The sequence below is a fragment of the Hypanus sabinus genome, chromosome 13, assembly GCF_030144855.1.
Source record: "Hypanus sabinus isolate sHypSab1 chromosome 13, sHypSab1.hap1, whole genome shotgun sequence".
Lineage (NCBI taxonomy): Eukaryota > Metazoa > Chordata > Chondrichthyes > Myliobatiformes > Dasyatidae > Hypanus > Hypanus sabinus.
In genome coordinates, this window is record NC_082718.1 from 52031422 (window position 1) to 52039908 (window position 8487).

The following is an 8487-nucleotide window of genomic DNA, read 5'->3' on the forward strand; positions in this document are numbered from 1 at the left end:
GCAGGCACCTTGCTCTTTATTCCTCCTGCTCTTTTCCATTGCATTAATTCCCCTCACAGAGGTTTTAGTTGAGTGAAGATTTGACCTGGTGTGTGCAAGAGGTGGGGGGTGGCTTGAATTATGTTGACTGCTGTCCCGAGGCAGCGAAAAGAGTACGCTGAGTTAGTGGAGAACCCGTCAGCTTGTGTGCCACTATTGCTTTGGTTGTTTAACATGCGGCACCTGGGAAAAATTTCCCTCTCAGATTTCCTGATGAAATGGAAAGAGGCCATTTGGCCCTTTGAGTTCATGCCAGCTCAAAGAGCAATCCCAAACAACAATAATTTTCCCTCTAACCTATTCTCACATTCCCATCAAATCTCGTTGGATTCTACCACTCAGCTACATTAGGAACAGCTTACAGCAGCCAATGAAGCTACCAACCCGTAAATCTTAGGGAAGTGGAAGAAGGTGGAAACGCACAATCTGAAGGGAAAACGCACAATCACAGGGAGAACATGTAAACTCCTGTCAGTACCTCCAGCTGAACTCTGTCTTTTTGTGTGCTTCCCTCTAGCTGTCAGTCTGTGGTTTCATATTGTCATGTGCTTCTGTCCCTGCTCCTACTCCCGATTCTGGTTTTTGGATTTCTCTGGATGTTTTGATCTCTGCCTGAACTTTGATGCTGACTTTGTTTGCACTGTGGAATTTGTTACTCAATTAATATCACTGTGTGCATGGTATTGCATCTGCAATTGGATCCCTGCTGTAATGTCCTGACAACTCCACATAGGAAAAACCCAAAGGTCAGGATTGAACACGTCAGAGAATGGCATAAGGCAGCCATTCTACAAGTTGCATCATTGTGCAGTAATTAGTTTCACTAACTGGGTCTTGTGTTAACTCTAATGCTCCAAGAGTGCAAATACATTTCACTTTCCCCTTCATTAAAATGCTACCTGTGTGTTTCATGCTGGCAAGAGTATGCAGAGGCTGTGCCAGTCCCTTAATGGCTGCTGGGAGCTGAGGGAGAGCAAGGTGGGCAGTGGGAGGCAGAAACCATAGCTCTTGGCATGTTTGAACAAACCATTCTGTCCTACCTTATTGACCATGATCTCAATGTGCACTGTTCCTGTGCCCAAGCCACAGTGATGGATACAAGCAGTTATTTCAAAATTAATTATTTTTTGTAAAAATATGTACAAGAAATACAAAACAGTGCTTGGCTTTCTTTACATTTTCTTTCATTCACAGTGTTATTAAGTCTATGTATTTAAAGATCAAAGATTAGTTTTATTTGTCACAGGCACGTTGAAACTTACAGTGAAGTGCATTGTTTTGTTTCAAATCAAATCAACAAGGATTGTGCTGTGCATCCAGCGTGTGTTGCCAGGCTTAGGGCACCAACTTAGCATGCCCACAACTCACTAAGCATAACAGTGCGTACTTGGAATGTGGAAGGAAACTGGAGCACCCAGAGGAAATCGACGTGGTCACAGGGAGAACGTACAAACACTTTACAGGCAGTGGTAGGAATGGAACTCCAATCTTAAAGCTGGCCACTGTGAAGAGTTGCACTAACTGCTCTACTACCATTCTGCCATATTTGTAGTGTGAGTCTACTTACGCCGATGGCCCTCTTTAGATAATACAAGACTTCTAGTATTCAAAGCTCTTTGATACAGGGTCTAATTTCTAGTGAGCTGCAGTTCATCCCTAGAAAAACTTCGCATTTGTTAAAATAGTGAATACCTCGGCACATACTCCAGCAGTCTAGAATGTGCCAGTCAGCAGCATTTTGTTGGACTGGAGTAGTAACGAGGTGTGGGCAGTGCACACCTGAGTCTTTCCACCTGCACTTCCTGCTTGTCTCAGTCTCTTGACGCACTCTTGGGTAGATCAGCAGCTGCTTAGGGTAGATCTGGAGAAGGGCCCTTGCGTCCTTTTCCAGACCTACTTTGCGTGTCCACAAAGCAGTAGTCAGCCATCTCATCCTCACTGCAGTCAGCCCGAGGGCAGAGAGCATTGGGAGTGTCATTCCAACTGGGCAGGAAGGATTCTTTGAATCTTGTTGCCACCATGTGCCTCATGGCAAATACTAACAAATATGAGATGCAAGAGATTCTACAGATGCTGGAAATCTGGAGTCTCACACACACACACACACACACACACACACACACACACACACAATCTCATCAGGTCAGGCAGCTTCTGTGGCCTTTTTCCCTCTATAGATGCTGCCTGACCTTTTGTGTTATTCCAGCACTTTTTGTGTTATTTATGAAAAGTTTCCCTGTTCTGCTGACCACTCTGGGTCTTGTATTTCCCTTGGAAATATCCTTTCTCTGACTGTCCATCATTTGAACTTCCAGCATCATGAGTGATGTTTTCATTCCTCCTCACGGTGTATTAAAAGGTAAATATTTACCTCTTCGTTCGTGATTCATGACCAGCTTCTGATTAAGAAATTACAGTCTTAACATGCAAGTCTGATCTTATTTTTCCTATAAACAAATTCCTACTGAACTATCTTGAACTTTTTCTTGCAAGGTATAAGATTTTGGTATATAAATTCACAGATCTGTCTGGGCTATTCCATTCTGCAAGTAAGGGTCTGGTCGTAAAAGTGGGTGAGATGTACACAAGCAGTAGATTATGGCTTCAAACCAAATATTCAGGTGCATTAGGACCATAGGTGCACTGCAGTTGCTCGTTCATCTCACCAATGACTGAAGAGGCTGGGCTCGTCTTATCTAAAAGCTTTCAACAGTAATCTTCCACATCTGGCAAGAGAGTGCAAAGTTCTACCCTGATATTGTTACTTCCAGGAATAAGTTTTCTCTGTTTGATTGTTAGATATGATAACCACATTTGTTTTGTCCGCCAAGGTTTATAATGAAATATGGAGTTTTTTTTTTGTTTCAGGAATATAGTGCTTTCCCAAGATTTTTAAGGAATGATAGAACATGGAACATTGCACACATTACAGGACTTCAGCCCTTGAGGTTTTCCCAGCCTACTCTAAGATCAATCTAACACTTCCCTCTGACATCGCCCTCCATATTTTCTATCATCCATATGCTTATTTAAGTTTCTAAAGTATCCCAAAGATCTGCCATTGCTTGTTCCAGAGGAGTTTTCCTCAAATAAGAAAGAAGGAATGAAGTCTTTAATTAATGGTAATACCAACTTTTCTGTTAAATGAAACAGGAATGGCAGAATTTTATAAGCTTATGAACCTCACCTTAGAATAGTCAACTGTAGTTACTCATGTACCGAGCAGATTAGATTTCAGCAGTTTTCACACATTCGACATCTTGTTTACAGCATACAAGAAAGCTGTTGACAAGAACTCCTTGGGCCAGGCAGCATCTGAGGAGAGTGAATGGATAGTTGATGTTCCGGGTTGAAACCTTTGATCTGGACAATTGAAGGGTCTTAACGCAAATTGCTGACTGACCACTTCACTCCATGGACACTGCCTAACCTGCTGTTCCTGCACCTGCAGTCTTGTGTTTCTCCAAGAAGGCTACTTAGCCCACAGAGTCTATGCCAGCCCTTAGAGCAATCCCATCAGAACCATTCCCTCACTTCTTTCACTACAGTGTTTTCTCTGTCACACCTTCTCCTTTCTCACACCAATCTTAACTGGAAGCAATTAAGCTTTATGCAATATGGGAGGAAACTAGCATGAAACCTATCATAAACAAGCTGAATTCACACTAGTATAGTCATCTGTATTATAAGGATATTGTGATGATTACTTCCTAATGTTAAACAATGGTTATTGTGGCATATATTTTTTCAAGAATATTAGATACATTGGAATGGCACAGTAGCATAGTGGTTAGTGCAATGCTTTAAAGTACAGGCAACCTGGGTTGAAATCCCACTGCTGCCTGTAAAGAGTCTGTACGTTCTCCCTGTGACCGCGTGGGTTTCCTTGAGGCACTCTGGTTCCCTCCCATAGTTCAAAGACGTACCGGTTGTTATGTTAATGAGTCATTATAAATTGTCCTGGGATTAAGCTAGGGTTAAATTGGGGGATTGCTGGAAGGCCAGAAGGGCCAATTCAATGCTGTATCTCTATAAATAATAACACTCTTTAAAAATGAATGCATAACTGTTGAAGGAAAAAAACAGGATTTTTAGAAGAAAACATTTCAAAGTGTTGGGACTTGGTGATTCAATCTGATGTCATGGAATCATAACAAAATGCGGAGAGCATATCGGTTGATCTTTATGTCTCTATGGTGAATTAATTCATTCCAGAGATTAAATGATTTCCCTGGGTATGTATTATTGTGGCTGGCTGTTCTTTGTCTAAAAACTTTTCAAGTAAATGCCTGTTGCAGGAGACACCCATTCCTTGCTGAACCGACTCACATCCGTTGATCTGTCTGCATCAGAGAGTCTAGCAGCAGATGCGAAGTTTGGGCTTCTGATTTAAAAACTCCCACTGCTGCAGACCCGGGGGCTGCTTGAATCTCCTATTTTTGGGAGCACGAAGATATGTGCTGGAGCCGTTTAAAGTAATGGAACTGACTGTGACATGGACAGCATCTGTGTGGCTATACTTATGTCGCCATTTAAAAAATGATCAGTTGTATTAATAACACACTGATTCAAAAAACAATGATTAAACCATTTTCACACCTCCAACATTCTTTGTTGAAGATGGTTTCTGAAAAGAAAGAGCAATACTGGGAAAGCTTCCTAGAAGAGCCACTATTAATTATAACTGGCACTTCCTATGAAATCTCTGTCTCTATCTCAGGACGTAAACTATCCACCAGTACATACCATAAGCTCAGAGTCTCTCACAGCCTCCTTGACTACACCTCCCGGCAGCTTAATAAAAATCATTAGCATTGTTTGGATAAATTCAAGAAAGACACTCTATAAATGTGGCTTGCTTTCTTTTAAGTAGTTTTTAAAAATAAATGTCGGCACTTGAAGGAAGTGCAGATCTTTTCCATGCGCAGGCCCTCCATTCACATTATCAGGAATAAGCCCTTTGGCCCTGACCACCTGCTATAATATTCTGAATCCAGGCTGATCTTTCACCCTCCAGCATCATAAAACATAGAACAGTATGGCAAAGTACAGGCCCTTCAGCCCACAATGTTGTGCCAACCTTTCATTCTAACCCTTTGCTCTCACACAGCCTAAAATCCTTTATTTTTCTTCTATCCATTTGTATCTCAACAAGTGTCTTAAATGTCTCTGATGTATCAGCCTCTACCACCAACCCTAGTAGTGGATTCCAGACACCCACCATTCTCTGTGTCAAAAATCTACCCCTGATAACTCTCTATACCTTCCTCCTACCACCTTAATTTTCACTGTAGGGGTCATGTTTTAGATTTCCCTCAGTGATCTCAATCATACTGGGTGGAAAATCAGGCTAAAGGCAAATAAGGCTTGGCAGGCCATCCAGAAAACCCAACATTTACAGAATTATTGAATCATACAGCACACAAATAGACCCTCATGGCTCACATTGTTGAAACCAACTAGCCACATGAATCCTGTTTGCTGACATTAGGTCTTTTATACTCATGCTTCTTTTCTATCCTTGTACCTGTCCAAATCCCTTTGAAGTGCCGTAATTACACTGAACAACCATTTTTTGCCAAAGTGTCGCTTCCTCAAAAATTGCTTTTGTTTATGATAGACGGCTTGAAGCTGAACACAAATATAATTTCAGACTACCTGTATCACTAGGAATTTGGAGAAACAGGAAATTAATTTTTTTTTAATGTAATGTGAAAAATGATCTGCTGCTTTCGCACCGTATATGATGAGTAAACCCTTCTCAGGCTTCCAGCCGGGTACAAGTACTGATTTTAACCAATGTTTTCATGACAAACTCTGACATCTTTATCAGGGATGATGCCTGGGCATGTCTAGTCCAGTTGTACCCGTGTTGTCAGTCGCTCCTGAATCACTAGTCCTTATCCAATCAGGTTTCCATTGTCCCCACATTGCTTACAATTGAATTTCAGTTCTTACTGTGAGCGAGACCTTTGCCTTTGTTAATATTCTTTTCCTATAGTTTTATTTCAACGACATCCTTCACCAAGTGGTCCTCCCAAAAGCCAATGAAACAGCACAGTAGTTTAGTGCAATTGAGGTCAATCTATAGCCACTGCAAATGCAATGTTCTGCTCCTGCCAATTTCTCCAGGTAACCCAAATGGATACACCTCCTGTGTTTCTTGAAGCAGGTTTCCATGGTGTGTCCTGTCAGACGCATATAGACTGCTCCACATTCACAGGGGATCCTGTAAACACCAGCCGTCCTGAGTCCTGTGTCATCTTTGACCCACATAAGTTGTAACTTGAGCTTCCTTAGGGGCTTGTGGATGGTATCAATCCAGTATATCTTCAGGATCCTTGCGATCCTGCCTGAAACTATGGAAATATAGGGAAGACAGGCAGTTGCATCAGGTTCCTTCTCAATTTTAGGTTTCCTGTTTTTTCTCTTGGCCCTTTTAAGGGCCCAATTAATTTCCTTCACCTTGTAGCCATTCTGTAGGATTGCCATGTGTATTTGTCTTATTTCCTTGAGGAGACTCTCTGGGTCTGCTCTCCTAACATACAGCGGTTCTTTCTACTTTGATTAACCATACAAAAAGTATTTTGGATCTAGAGAGTGTCCATGAGGAAATAAGACGCTTATGCACAAAGTTCCGACAGAAGCATCAGTTAAAATCGATACCTGTACTTGGCTGGATGCCCGAGAGGAGTTTATTCATGAATATAATGTGTTCAATTGCATAATGGTGCTGATGCTTTGCAATAGTTCATCTAAGCTAAAAATGTTCTGTTGATTTTTCTTTGTACTGAGTGTCCGAGGCTTCTCACTTAGACGTCCAATGATAATCATCCAGCATTGATAGATTCCAGTTGTCCTGATACCGTTTCTCCATGACCGCAATATCCTGCTGAAACCTTTCACAATGTTTATCACTAACAGCACCAAGATTTGCAGGGAAGAAGTCTAAATGGGAATGCAGAAATAAATTTTTTTGTGACATATTGCACTTCATGGTTTTGTATGTTTGAAGGATATTGTCAACCAGTTGCACGTAGTTTGGTGCTCTGTAGTTGCCAAGATTCAACAATATCCCAGAAGGCAATCCATGCAATTTTTTCCAGTCGCATTGCAAGTTCTTCAAATTGCCTCTCATTGAGGATCTGTTTGACTTGTGGACCAACAAAAATGCCTTCCATGAACTTGGTATCAGTTAATCTGAATTGAATTATAAATTGAAACAACAAATATTGACAATTAAAAAAAAAGTACATGATAGGGAAATTTCATGGTGATTTTCATGGTTAGCAGCCCAAAAATCCATTAAGTAAAACCATAAGACATAGGAGCAGAATTGGGCCACTCAGCCCATTGAGTCTGCTCTGCCATTTCATCAAGGTTACTCCCGGATCCTACTCAACCCCATACAACTGCCCCTCACCATATCCTTTGATTTCCTGACCAAGCAGGAATCTTATCAACTTCTGTTTTAAATATACCCATGGACTTGGCCTCCACTGCAGTCTGTGGCAGAGCATTCCACAGATCCACCACTCTTTAGTTAAAACCATGCTGACTTTGACTTATTTTATCTTTAATCTCCTAGTACCTCAAAACTTCACCCTTGATAACGGACTCCAATACTTTTCCCAACCGCTGGGGATAGGCTAACTGGCCTATAATTTCCCCTCTTTTGTCTTCCTCTCTTCTTAAAGAGTGGCATGACATTTGCAATTTTCTAGTCCTCAAGGATCATGCCAGAATCAAGTGATTCTTTAAAGATCATGACCAATGAGTCTGTTATCTCTTCAGCAACCTTTTTCAGGACTCTGGGATGTAGTCCATCTGCTCCAGGTGACTTATCCACCTTAAGACCTTTGAGTTTGCCCAGCACGTCCTTTGCAATAGCAATGGCACTTACTCTGCCCTAACACTCATGGACCTCTGGCATTTGGCTGGCGTCTTCCACTGTAAGGATTGAAACAAAGTACTTAATAAGTTCATCTGTCATTTCTTTTGTCCCCATTACTACCTCATCAGCATCGTTTTCCAGTGGTCCAGTATCAACTCTCATCTCCCTTTTACACTTTATATAACTGAAAAAACATTGAGTATCCTGCTTTATATTATCAGCTAGTTTGCCCTAGTATTTCATCTTTTCCCTTTTTATGGCTTTTCTAGTTGCCTTTTGTTGGATTTTAAAAGCTTCCCAATCATCCAACTTCCCACTCTCTTTTGCTAAATTCTATGCCCTTTTCCTTGGCTTTTATGCAGCCCTTAACTTCCCTTGTCAGCCTGCACCTGCCATTTGAGAACAACTTCTTCTGTGGGACATATCTATCCTGTGCCTTGTGAGCCATTCAAAAAAGCTTCAGCCATCTCTGTTCCCCCATCATCCCGGCTAGTATCCCTATCCAATCTGCCTGAGCAAGCTCCTCTCTCATGTCTCCCTTTATTTTATCACAA